Source organism: Sitophilus oryzae, unplaced genomic scaffold (assembly GCF_002938485.1).
Source record: "Sitophilus oryzae breed Bouriz unplaced genomic scaffold, Soryzae_2.0 scaffold_846_pilon_pilon, whole genome shotgun sequence".
NCBI lineage: Eukaryota > Metazoa > Arthropoda > Insecta > Coleoptera > Curculionidae > Sitophilus > Sitophilus oryzae.
The window spans coordinates 1-13,120 of NW_022147468.1; the positions used below are offsets into that span (position 1 = coordinate 1).

Consider the following 13,120-nt stretch of genomic DNA (forward strand, 5'->3'; position numbering starts at 1 on the left):
TTTTCTCACCTTATAAACAATACAGCTTGAATTCGATAATTAATCTATTGTATGTATATTAAGTTATCCATGACGTCGGTACTATAAAACCACAAAGAGAAAATTACAATATTTGAATAAATTTTACCAGTTAAAAGTAAAAGGACAAGAGATTCTTATGAACAACGAAAGTGGTCTTATCTAATGAGGTCATTCTCATACAAAAGAGAATGTAAGAGTATATAATAAGCTACACTTCCTTTAGGTGTTTCTGCGATAAAAACGATATAATACTAACAGCTGATAGTTGAAAAGGACTAATAAAATATAGAATTTGAAAATAAAAATTAATCTAATCATATAAACCAAACTTGATTGATTAACTAAAAATGAAGTTGATCATTTCATCCAGTTTTGTGTCTCCAAATCTATATGAGAGTTTATATCTGTTACCTCAAAACACTGTTATTTATTATTCAAGTTATGAACGTGCAGCGTTCGAATCACTAATGGTTTACATCATCAAAAACGCTTTTGCAAACATCGACTGACAGATGGATGAGATAATGACTTTGGATAGTTTCTCTCACTCTTGTATTTCGTCTGTTTGGTTTTGGTTGAATGTCTTTAAAGGTCCATCAGCACATGGACCAACAGTCTTTACCTGTCAGTCTTAGCTGTTCAGTCAAAACGTATCAAGTAAAACTTTGTGTGTATAAAGCCGGTTTCACACGATGTAGCAAATACAGAACCCCATCTGAAGATAGCCTGGATTCCACTCTGCCGATATCATAGCTCTTCGGGACCACATACCTTCGTACAAAATGCCTTGAAATGTATCCATGATTATCTTGTTTCTCTTCATGCTTTCCCTCGACAGTATTATATATATTTCCTCGGGTTTGAACTGTTCCACGTCCAGATTTGCCTGGAATTGGTCTTTTTCCAGCTTAACAACTGAGCCCGAGTTCTTGGAAGAGTCCCTGGATCGCCATCTGCGTAGGTAACCGGCTGGGGTATGAGTTATTTGTTGGTTGTTCAGGTTCAGAGGCTGCAATAAGTCTTCTGGATCGAGGGAGAGTCCGAAATGCTGGTCAAGAATCCTGGATGGTCTAACAGCAACGGTACAAACTGGATCGTTGAAGAAAAAAGGTTGTAGAAATAAACTCATCTTGATTTAGCTGCTACTTTTTTTTCTGGGGAAAAATTAAAATGTTTTTCGTTTAAAATTCACAAGTTTAGCTCACTTTTGGTTTTAGCCAAGCGCGCTTGACGAAATATCGATGATCTAAAGTAAAGTTCTTCTCTAAAAATGGTATGGCCATTTTGAAAAATATAAAGGGGACTATTTGAAAACAAGCAAAAATTTTCTCTTGTAAAGACATACTGTATATGTTTTAAGGGGACATACTGTATATGTGTTTTAATGGCATAACATATCAATAGAAAACACTTTTTAAAGATCTTATTATAGCATCTCGAATGTATACATTCATACATTTAATACTCTATTAAAAGAAATATTATCCGCTAGATGGGTACAAATATAAATAACAATTAACAATGCTATTAACTGAAAAAGCTTCGCTATTAATCTTGTATGCCGTACGATCTTTTTTCCTGTGTGTACCGTTAGTTAAAATGGAATAAGCGGAAGTACCAGGCAGCATGTCCAACGTTCAGTAGTACGCCGTGGTACTACGTAAATAAAGTTCGACTTTGAACATGTCCGATTTAATGGACCTATTTGAAGTCAGATATATATTTCGATTCTAATATTTAAGTTTAAAGTTATACAATATATTTACATAAAATTCCGTGCCATTTACAGGTTTCTTGAAAAAAAGGTACAAAAACACAAAAAATATAAATGATATTTCAAGAATCAAAACTCCTTCGGCAATCAACAAAATGGCATCATTATTTAATAATTTTTATTATTGAGATACCTATACTTTCAGATATACCTATCACACTTGATTTTCAACTTTTACAATTTTCCTGTAGCGTTGCGTAGATTTTCTTTCCTTTTATTAAGAATAATGCTTATTATCTGGATGGAAGATCTTAAAACAGCGTGTGATTTGCTTCGAAATAGCCGACAATATATTGAAGCGAAAGAAAGTTATTAATGGTCCATTCATAATTTTGTTTGTTCCTCATGCCCCTGGGAACTCACAGCCATTTATATCTTTATAATTTAAACACAGTTAACTATTGTGAAAGATTCATTATTCTCCAAGCAAGTTTTTGAAAATATTTTGGGTGTATACCACTTAAATTGTCGAAAATTTGAAGTATTTTTTTTACAAAATTCACACGGAAATATTAAAATCAAAATAAAAACACTAAATCACCACAATACACCAAAACACTTTTACTTTTACACTGGACGCGCGTTTTGCTAACCATGTCAGCATCATCAGCAGATGATTATAAACTAAAATACAATCTACAATTGGAGTATTTATATACTCGCTCAGTGGGCACAGAGAGGGCGTGGCAAGATCTAGCCAACCGAGTCAGAACCCACCGAGCGTAACAGTTAGATTTCCGGCACTAGAGTAGTAGGAACAACGAACTTGAAGGAATTGGACCGTTGTCTCTTTTCACACTATCTTTACATTTATTAATTCTGATGCTTTCATATGCATCTAATTGCCGGTAATTTGAGACTTGTTTAAGTAATTTTAAGTTATTAAGATCTATACAATGTTCTTTATCAACAATATGTTCGGCAACGCAAGATTTATCAGGTCTGGTTTGGTTTGGTTTGGCCATATCTTATCTGCGCTAAATGTTTTTTAAATCTAGTTAATATTGATCTTCTAGTTTGCCCAACATATTTCTGATTACAATCTTTACAAGAAATTTCATAAATACCCGACCTTTCCTGTAGAGGTGTTTTATCCTTTGGATTAATTAATAATTGTTGTAATTTATTTTGGTACTATACACAAGTTTATAATTACATTCTTCAAAATTCCTTTTAGACCACGGGATAACTCTCTATCAAACGGCATCGAAAAATATTTAGACGTGTCTTTCTCCACTTGAAAAGTCGAATTTTCAGAAATCATTAACCTATACCTACGTTTTCTAATTAATTTATCAACTAGTGAAGGAGAATATCCATTACACTCAGCTACATTCCTAATGTAATCTCTTTCTATTTCATATCTTTCTTTGGAAAGTGGGAAACTAAGTTATCTATGAACTAGGAAATTTAAACTAGCCATTTTATGTTCAACACTATGATGTGATTCATTAGGAATATATCTGCGTGTGGTCGTATTTTTCCTATAGATATTAAATTCCAGGCAATTATTAATATTTCTAATAACTCATACATCTAGAAATGGTAATCTGTCGTTGTTCTCAATTTCATGCGTAAATTTAATGGAAGGAAAACGATTATTAACTTAGAAATAAAATTATCTAGTGTCAGATGTGTGTCAAAAACAGCAAAATATAAATCCACATACCTATACCAAACTCTTGGGAAATACTCAAACTGATTCCTAGCCTCCACTTCAAACCTGCTCTGTAGTAAATTGGCCAAAAATGGAGACAATGGATTACCCATTGCTGTACCTTCCCGCTGTTCAAAAAAGTTGTTATTAAATTGAAAACAATTTTGTTTCATACATAACGATGTAAGCTCAATATATTCAGTCACAGTTTTGTTGTCGAGACCATTTGCGTTCAGTAATTCCTTCAAGTAGCCTAAAGTATGTGGAATTGGAACACTTGGGAACAACGAAGATACATCAAAGGAGATCAAAATTTCACCTTTATTCAATGTTATATATTTAATTTTGTTAATGAATTCAATATTATTTTTAACTGAGAAGGAAGGTTCATGATCAGGTAAATCTTGGAACTCCCTTGATAACCATTTTGCCAAATTATAAGTCCGAGAACCTACAGCCGAAACAATTGGGCGCATAAAGTTCTCCGGTTTATGAATTTTTGGCAAAGCATACAATTTTGGTAATGAGGGATTGGATACTTGCAATTTCCTCTTTAAAGAAATATCAATAAGGGTGTTACATTCTTTTAGAGATTTTTTTAACGTCTGCTACCATCTTAGACAAAGGATTATTTTTCAAATTTATGTAAGGGCCATTATCGATTAAGTTGTTAACCTTATCGTAATAGTCTTTTTTATCTAATATAACAACCTTATTTCCCTTATCAGCTTTTAGGTAGAAACAATCTTTGTTATTGACAATATTGTGTGTGCTCCTTGTTAGATTTTAATCATTTATTTGAAACGATATTTTTTGATAACTGATTTCTACAAACCTCTCTTGTAAATACTTTAGAAGCCTCGGGCAAGTGCTGAATAGCAGTTTCAACACCAACGACGATTTCCTCCAAAGCGCTACCAGAGTTGGGCAATGCAAACTTTATACATTTGTTTAATAAACTGAGCTCTTGTTTATCAAAAGTCTGCGAAGAAATATTCTCTACTATGTTTGTCTCTTTGGAAAACATGTTTGTTTTTAGAGCTTTTTAATTTTTTAAACTTACTATTCAAAATGGACATTTTCTTAACGAATTTTGAATTGATAACCACAAACATATTTCTCTGAAAGAGACACCAACATTCATACTCTACATTAGTTAGCTAAGAAAGCTTATAAGTAAGTTTTTTGTAAAGTCCATAGGCTTCAATTTCAAGCATACTTCGTTTACTATACAGAAATTTGATTTCTAAATCAAGCCATTTTTGTTTTGCAATTTTCTCTACCTTATCACTAACGTTACTTCTGAATTGGCTTTGCATGATTTAAGAAACCAAATATCTGCTCCTAATAACCTAATTTTAGTACTAAACTTACGATAAAGATTCAGTTCCGTTGACCGTGAAGCTATCGAAGATTACAGTTGAGGGTTGGAACCTTTGGTGTTACACAGCAAAATAAAAACACTAAACACCACAATACACCAAAACAATTTTACTTTTACACTGGACGCGCGTTTCGCTAACCATGTTAGCATCATCAGCAGATGATTATAAACTAAAGTACAATCTACAAGTTGAGCGTTTATATACTCGCCCAGTGGGCACGAAGTGGGCGTGGCAAAAACTAGCCACCGAGTCAGAGCCAACTGGAAGGCGTAACAGTTAGATTCCGCCACTAGAGTAGTAGGAACAAAGAACTTGAAGGAATTGGACCGTTGTCTCTGTTCGCCACTATCTTTACATTTATTAATTCTGATGCTTTCATATGCATCTAATTATATAATTTGAGACTTGTTAGTAATTTTAAATTATTAAGATCTATACAATGTTCTTTATCAACAATATGTTCGGCAACGCAAGATTTATCCAGTCTACCATATCTATCTGAGCTAAATGTTCTTTAAATCTAGTTAATATTGATCTTCTAGTTTGCCCAACATATTTCTGATTACAATCTTTACAAGAAATTTCATAAATACCCGACCTTTTCAGTGGAGATGTTTATCCTTTGGATTACCCAATAATTGTTGTAATTTATTATTAGCACTATACACAAGTTTATAATTGACATTCTTAAAAATTCCTTTTAGACCACGGGTTAACTAACTCTCTATCAAACGGTAACGAAAAATATTTAGACGTATCTTTCTCCACTTGAAAAGTCGAATTTTCAGAAATCATTAACCTATACCTACGTTTTCTAATTAATTTATCAACTAGTGAAGGAGAATATCCATTACACTCAGCTACATTCCTAATGTAATCTCTTTCTATTTCATATATTTCGTTGGAAAGTGGGAAACTAAGTAATCTATGAACTAAGAAATTTAAACTAGCCATTTTATGTTCAACGCTATGATGTGATTCATTAGGAATATTAATAAATTAACCATAATACGCACCCAAATACTTTTCGTTGTATTGTGGTTATCATATTTTTATAAATAATTATTATATTTTCTTAAAACTTTTTAATTATCTGCTAATGATGGAACCTACCGTATGTCCTCAGATTGCCTTTATAAGAGGAAAAACTTTTTTATTAGTGATATTTTGAGAAGAATGCATTCTTTATAAAAAATTTTGCTTGTTTTAAAATGATTAATCCTGTTTACAGTTTTCCAAATTTCCATACCAAGTCCCAAACATCAAAAGATGTTTCTTCGGTAATATCATTTCGATTTCATTCTTTTGTTTATTAGTTTTGATTAACGTCATATTTCTTGCTGTTAAAGTATCACATTTTCCGTTAACTTCTATCACCCTTTTCATAGAATTCAACTAAAAATTAATTAAAATTCTATCAATAATGATCTATCAAAGAATGAAAACGAAATTATATTATACCATTCAATCGAGTTTTGGTTTTTAGGAAAAAAATTAACTATATTTTCAAGTTTTTTTTTAATTTTCGCTGAAACGGTATGGAAATTTGGAAAAGTAGAAGCGGGATTAACCATTTCAGAACAAGCAAAAATTTTTTATGAAGAATGCATTTCTCTCAAAATGCCAATAATAAAAAAGTTTTTCCTCTTGTATAGACAATACGGGGACATACTGTATATAACATAACATAAGTTTCTTGTAGTTTATGGTTTATTGTTCTTTGCAGACTGTTGATACATTTTTCCAATGATGTTCCTTGACTTGTAATTGGTAATTGAAGTTGCACCACACTCACAAATTTTCTAAACCAGTTGTAAACAACTTTTTTCGATTCAGTACTGTGTACCTTTTCTTCCAATCTAGATACACCTGCACTTCTTCTGAGTATTCCTTTAGAACTACTTGGATTTTGCGCCTCGTGTCTGCACATAGGGCTCTAACTCACTGACGACCAGGTCGCAACGACCTGGCCGTTGGCTGGCCGGATGCATTGCGTTTATAGCTGCGGCCAGATGAACGACCAGTTTGAACAGAATTGTCAGATCTAACAATTTTTTACGTTTTACCAATTAGAAAATATTGTTTCAGAAATGTTAAAATATCCGAGTTAACTAAAAAGCGAAGCTGCTATTCATGAGCTTATTAAATATGTTCTAATATTAAATAATGCATTTAAAATATTCTTGGATTTTTCGTTAATAAATACTGGTATGGTAAATGGAGCAAGTAAAATCTCCAAGCCCGTTATTTCCATGTTTTTCAAATCCGCGATGCCTGCTATTCCATCAGTCGTTTCATAACAGAATATTCTACATCCTACGTCTATGTAATTTAATATTTGTAGAGTGAGACATGTAGCTCGTGAGATTTTCAGCATTATATCAATAAAGGACAAAAACAGTATTGTTCCTAAAGGTGCGTCCAGACTAGAGCATTTTATCCCAAACGAACCGAGCGCGCACGAACAAGCAGAACAAATAGGCCGAACAAAAAGCATTTTGTACGCGCGACCGACAAGAAGGGAGATATTCTGTTTCTTTTTTCTACTGATATGGACTTCTACTGATGGCTCTTATCGACTTTAGAAGTGAACATATTAGGGCAGACACTGGCTCTAAATATAAGCAGGTAGAAAGTTTAGCTTCAAGTTATTTCAATGTTTACAATATAAATTCCTCTTTTTTATTGTTACTGAGAATCTACTACAGTAATTACTTCTATTTTTATGAATGTTTAAGTTACTTTTACTCTTATTTTTTTTTTTAAATAATGTACCTAGTAGAAATATAGTCTAATGAACCCAATTGACATGACTACAATACAACTAAAAAAACTAATTTAATAAAAAGAAACAAGCGGTTGTAGGAAAACTTTAAATATTATTTTTTTTATTTTTTAACATTGAAACTCGAAGGTATAATAATTCATACCAACCATAAATAGAGTAGGTATGTCATATAAATATGTTTTGAATTTTTACTAGAATCGACCCTTGATAAAAAAGGGACTAGATTTAAGTTTCCCTTTGATCCAGTCTGTATACTATTTCTTTGGATTTTCTGCACGTGTGCAAAAACTACAATAAAACACTATATCTTATAGAAAATAAAATATTGCGCGTTGAATTTGAGGGATTTCATCTGAAAAATTATTAATTTGGAAGAAAACCGGCAACAAACGGCACAAAATAATAATATTTTAGTGCAGTCTACTGGTCGCAACGACCAACGGACGACCAGGACGTTAGTGTGCGCGGTATCATTTGATTTAATGGTTTTAGAGGTAGCAGCTGGCCGGTGCGACCTGGGTCGTCAGTGTGTTCGAGCCCTTAGAGTCCATAGCTCTGAGCCATAGAAAAAGAACTGACTCCACCAAATGTTCGTCGAGGCCTCTTTATGGTTCTTGTAAGTTTTGGTCCTGATTAAAATTTATTACAGAATATTGCGATAAAAATGCAAGAAAACCACCCTGTACTTTCTTTCTAATCCCTATAATACGTATAAACCAACCTGCACTATTGTGTGACATATATTTCACAGCCGATTATTGACTTCAAGCATTACGATTATCAAAGCGGAACGATCCGTTGCATAAGATGCAAATTATACATTGCGTTTGGAGCATATGTGTATGTAACGCGATATATCAGACAACAAATAAGAAAAGTATCGAGATTATTATTTCAACAGCTCGGCACAGATTTATTTATGACCAGATTAACTAAACGTTATTGTTAGTATATTGATAAGTCAACGATGTGTCATGCTTTTGAGTTTGTTATTGTTTGTATGTTTATTATTTCTACATATAAAACAGTCAGAGCTAATAATTATACCGATCTATCGTCATATATATCGTTATAGAGTGTGGATAGATCCTTGAGTAGGTATTTCTTCCAGGTTCTTGAGTTCCGCTTTAAGTTTGTTTCCACTTGGGAATCAGAACGGTTCTGGTTCAGTTAGTGGAGTGTTCGCTATTGGTTACTAAGTTGATCGCTTTTAATGCTGCTTGACAATCGGATAAGATACTAAAAAAATCTAAAATAAGTTTTAGATTTCTGATTGAAGAATACTAGGGTAGGTGCCCATTGGTTCGGAGTATATATTTTTTTCATCTACACACAAGGTTTTAGTTGATACGTTTTGTCTGTACAGATCAGACTGACAGGTAAAACGTTAAGTATAAACTGGTCTTTACATTTAAGTTAAATTTTACCGAAACATTGTAATTAATGACTTTCTTATTTATGACACTATTACAATTTTATGTTTAAAACATCGTCGTTATTTATCAGACAGCTTGGACACGGTAGAAACTCTAAAATCGAAAATGATCGTTGCCAAAACGACGAAAGCATCGTGTCTCAGATAATGTGCCACGTTAAAAGCCAGTTTTCAGCGCCAATAACAGGAGTAATAACAGTTTTTTTCGAGGTGCAACATAAATAAAGCCGGGTCTGTAAAAACAGAATCCGTACTTACAGCTGTTTCGTAATAAAAATTATCTGGATTCGTTTATTGGAAGTGATACGGTGAGTAGGGATGTCCAGAATATATCGAAATATCGAGAAAAGAGTTTAGTGCTAAACACCATGTTACTGCCTAAAATACTGACATGTGAAAAGTTCTATGTTTATTTGTGTTATAACTTATATTTATTATAACTTATCTATTTTTATTACAAAAGTAAAGTAAAGATTTCAGTTAACGTCTCCTTTTTGCTGCTAGGGCTAATCTGGACGGGGCCTACTTTGTTTACGCGGAATCCGAACCGCGATCCTCGGCCATATCATTGTCAATGGCCTACCGACTTGGCAAGTGTCTAAATCAACTCTTCCTCAAGAGATATCCGATCTCATCCGGCCTCGAACCGGCGTGAATGAGCAGTGTGCGTCAATAGATTTTACACTTTTGCCTTTATTGGACGAATTTGGTTGGACAGCACGATACAGAGTTTCAAACCGGTCACCCGTCCATCCACGTAGTATTTTATTTTTTCTCTAGTGTGGCGGATGTCTTGGTCGGAAATGGACAGTGTTCTACACAAGATATTCCATTTCGGATTACTCATCTGCCGGATGAGGAATTCAAGTTCGGAGATGTGGGTTTTAATGAGGTCAGGGACCTAATACTTAACAAAAAATAGAGATTCGCGTGACAAATTTGGGTTCCAGTGTTAGGATTATAGAGATGATAAGGGAACTTATCCTTATACCGCTAACAAAAATTATTAATTTGTGCTTTAGGGAATGCATTTTTCCATGTTGTCTCAAGGAGGTTGTTGTTGTACCAGTATTCAAAAAGGGGGACACGAATGATATATCTAATTATCGTCCGATTTCACTGCTTCCTGTTTTTTCAAAAATCATTGAGAAATGTATGGCCTCAAGAATGGCGTTATTCCTTGAAGAGTATTTATTGCTGAACGACCAACAGTTCGGCTTCAGGTCCGGACGCAGCGCTGTGGCGGCTATTCTGGACCTCGTGTCATTCATCTTGGATGGCTTTGAGGGTAGGAAACATGTTGGCGCGGTATTTTGCGATTTAAGTAAAGCCTTCGATTGTGTGTCTCACGAGTTGCTCATTAAAAAACTCGACTATTATAACTTTAGTGAGGGTAGTGTTGCCCTTTTGAAATCCTACATGGAGGACAGAATATAGAGGGTGGTCGTTGATGGTGTGTGGTAGACCCAAGACCTCTTAAAAATGGTGTCCCACAAGGCTCAGTATTGGGCCCTTTACTTTTTTTGATTTATATAAACAACTTACCACATATCCGACGTGACGACCACTACGTTTTGTTCGCAGATGATACAGCGGTTTCGGTCAGAGGAAAAGAGCTAAAAGACCTGGAGGGAGGCGCGGATGACGCTCAAGCGAGGGCGGCTGACTGGTTCCGGAAAAATAACCTAGTTTTAAATGAGGCCAAAACAAATCGTGTAATTTTTTTCTTTGAGGAGTGTGTCTGAGGACTGTCGCTTCTCCAGGGAATCTGTTCCATTTTTAGGGGTTCAATTGGACAGTGAAATGCGATGGAATGCTCATATTGAGCAACTATGCAAGAAGCTAAGAAGCGCGCTCTTCGTTCTGCGCAATTTGTCAGGTACTGTTTCCTGTTGTGTATTGCGGACGGCTTACTACGCTCCTTTTAATTCTGTGATGTCCTACGCTGTTTTGGCTTGGGATCACGCACCTCAGTGGCGCAGGGTTTTCGCGCTTCAGAGGAGGGCTGTGAGAGTTGTCGGAGGATTGGGCTACAAGGAAGATTGCAGGGAAACCTTTAAAATGATAAATATACTCACTCTCACAAATCTTTATATATTGGAAACTCTATTATATGTTAAAGCCACTGCGGAAAAATATCCCACAAATGCTCAGCACGGCTCTCATGACACTCGTAGGGCGGAGCACCTCAGTATCCCTATACATAGGTTACGAAGGTCTCGAGATGGACCTAGATACTGGGGTGTGAAGTTTTACAATAAACTCCCGGATGGGTATAAACTATTGTCCGATAAGGTGTTTAGGGGCAGGGTTCGTGGCTGGTTGCTTCAAAATCCACTTTATGACTCGAGGGAGTTTCTTTCAAGTGATATACATATTAATCTCACTTGATGGAAATTCCTTCTACAACAGAATGTGGGAACTGGAAACTCCCACCCTATGTTTATATTACAGTGTATTAACTAGAGGGTATATCAACTACCATCTAATATGATGGTCTTAACTTTATGTCTTTTGTGTTAATTTTTAAGTTAATTGTGTTTTATATATGTATTTTATTTTATATTTTGACTTATGTACGCCACTATTTGTATGGTATTGACATCAATAAATTATTCTATTCTAATAGCAGTGTCTCAAGTTTAATTTCAAATATATTATTTTGTATTAAATGATTTAGTATTTCGAAAATACCCACAAGAAAATTATCTACATTTTTTCTGTAAAAACCACATTCCTACATACCTCACAAAAATCCCCCATTAACATTCTTTTCGTCGCGCATAAAACAGCGCAAATCGCGGCAATCTTAGTGACAGACCGCAATAACTTTGAGGGTTATTATGTTGTCGCTTGTTATAACTGTTTCTGCAAAGCTCAGTAAATAAAAAAAGCACCAGTGCAAAACGGGCAAAGCTAGATTTTCGCTGAAAAAGATTAATTGAAGTTCCTGAAGTTGCTGTGCAATGTAACAGTTCAGAAAATATAGGAAAAATTGCTTCTGATGGTGGTAAAGGATGTTTTCTTTTGCTTGAGCATGATTTTTATTGAAGGTGGAGAGAAAAAAGGTGAAGCAAGAAAAATTATTGGATTTTTTTTTAGTTTTTGGTAAAAAAACATAATTTCTTGATAATATGGCCAACATACGTAGTATAATTTTACAAGAAAGAAAACCCAGAAAAGATCCAGTGGTTGTTAAAATTTAACTTTTTTTTTGGAAATTTTCAAAGTAAAATAACTCGGTTATTTTGGACTTATTTGAAAAACGGCAAAGAGAAAATATGCTTTTATCGAGATCTACTAGCCCTTAAAATATTTGCGCTTATTTAAAACTCACCCTGTATAATGAAAAAAACATTTACCCTTACCTTTAATAACATTTTTTGTCACAAAAAACATACAAACCAAAATAACATCAACGCGTCTCAAACGGTTAGCCGGAGAGCTGGCGACATATTTAGAGAACATATTTTAGGCAACTTAGAATAACAAAAAAAAAAGTTTAATAACTTGTGAACCCAGAATCCTAAGTCTGGCTGGGGGGTTGGTGGTATTTTGCTATTGCGTAACCCATAATATTTGCAAAAAAATAAATCCAAAAAACATTCTTTAGGCAACTTGAAATTTGTTCATTCTTAAATTTTAGCATCTATTTAGCCTAGAAATAAGTGTGCCAGACTTCTTTTTCGGGTTTAAAGTGTAACCAGACCATTCTAAATATGTTTACTTATTATACCTGGAAAACATACTTTAGGCATTCTAAAATTTTTACAACATGTTTATTAGAGGATATTAAAAAATATGCGTTAACAGACGAATTCAATGGGATTTAATACTTGCCAGACGCGAATAAAGATTTTAAATGAGCGCGACAAAAAAGTCTTATGAGTATCTATAAGCGCGAGAAAGATAGTTTATTGAGACCCGTCGGCAGCCGATGCGGCTGACGTAACAGTATTTTGGAGTACTTCAAATTTTCACAAAAACAATTTTTTTTCGGTTTCATTTCAATTATTTTATTGGGATTAAGTTACCATGTACAAATATGTATTTATAAATT

General features: G+C 34.1%; 1 pseudogene; it reads right to left on the reverse strand.

Annotated features, from left to right (window-relative positions):
- Positions 1–674: 674 nt before the first annotated feature.
- LOC115889754 lies at positions 675–1,204 on the reverse strand (annotated as a pseudogene).
- Between the last annotated feature and the right edge of the window lie 11,916 nt (positions 1,205–13,120).